This window comes from Octodon degus, unplaced genomic scaffold (assembly GCF_000260255.1).
Source record: "Octodon degus isolate 3935 unplaced genomic scaffold, OctDeg1.0 scaffold04108, whole genome shotgun sequence".
Lineage (NCBI taxonomy): Eukaryota > Metazoa > Chordata > Mammalia > Rodentia > Octodontidae > Octodon > Octodon degus.
In genome coordinates, this window is record NW_004528684.1 from 2,024 (window position 1) to 3,125 (window position 1,102).

The following is a 1,102-nucleotide window of genomic DNA, read 5'->3' on the forward strand; positions in this document are numbered from 1 at the left end:
GTAGTGAGACCCTGAACACCCTGTAGACCCTTCTCTAAATACAGGCAAAAATAAAAAAAGATCCTTCGGTTCATAAGTGTGATGATTGGGTATTCAAGCCATATGCATGAAACGAGCCTCCCTCAAACCTTGTTACCACATGGGCACATTACCTCTCGTGAGAAAAAAAGTTTTAATTCCGTGTGTTAATTTATAAATAGTAAAATTTGTTCCTTCTGATATATAGATCTGTGAGTTTTGATAAATGCATAGAATTATGCTATGTGTACATGTCTACAACCGAACTACAGAACAACTCTATCACCTACACTTCTGTTGTGGCTTGTGTTTAGACTCCACCTCCCCTCCCCCTTCAAAGCCTCATGCAGTTGTAAGTGGGGATTTTTCAGAGATGGCTGGAATTACAGTGTGTGACCCTGGAATTGATTCATTGTGCAATGCTAGCATTCAGGTGTAAATGCTACCCACCCTAAGTATCCTGGACAAGATGTAAAGCATAGAAACAGCTATGGTCATCCCTTGCTTGCTTGCTTTTATTGTCTTCTACCTGCCATAAATTGTCTCCTCCATGGTGCCCCTCTGCCCAAACACCCTGCCTTGGAGCCCACTGATTATGGACTGAAACCTCTAAAAACTACTACATAAACCTTTCTTTCCTTAATTGGTGGTGTTAGGTATTTGGTCTCAACAATGAGAAAATGAACTAAGACACCTTCCAAAATGTCCCTGGTGCTACCCTCTTAGTCAAACCCTTTATCTACTCTTGGCTTTGTGGGACCCCTATTCTACTCTCCTTCTAAGCTTTTGTCTTTTTCAGAATGTAGTACATGGAGCCAAATGATATGTGACATTTTCCTTTTGGTTTCTTTTACCCAGTGTAATGTGTTTGATCAGAAGTCATCTGAGTTACTGTACTTAGCACCAGTTGCTTCATTTTTTATTGTTGTTTATTGTTGAACAGTATACTATATGGATATACTTCAGCTTCCATGTCCATTGAGGGACATTTGGGTTATTTCTGATTTTTGAGGATTATGGATATAGCTGTTATAAACATATGTGTAGATAGAGGTTTTTTACGTGACTGTAGCTTTTCTTTTTT

The 1,102-nt window shown here is 39.1% G+C and overlaps 1 non-coding gene across 1 annotated transcript; it reads left to right on the plus strand.

Annotated features, from left to right (window-relative positions):
- The first annotated feature begins 60 nt into the window (after nucleotides 1-60).
- On the plus strand, nucleotides 61-163 carry LOC111814960. The gene has a single exon (XR_002819802.1). It is a non-coding gene; the product is annotated as a small nucleolar RNA U13 (small nucleolar RNA).
- Nucleotides 164-1,102: the final 939 nt, after the last annotated feature.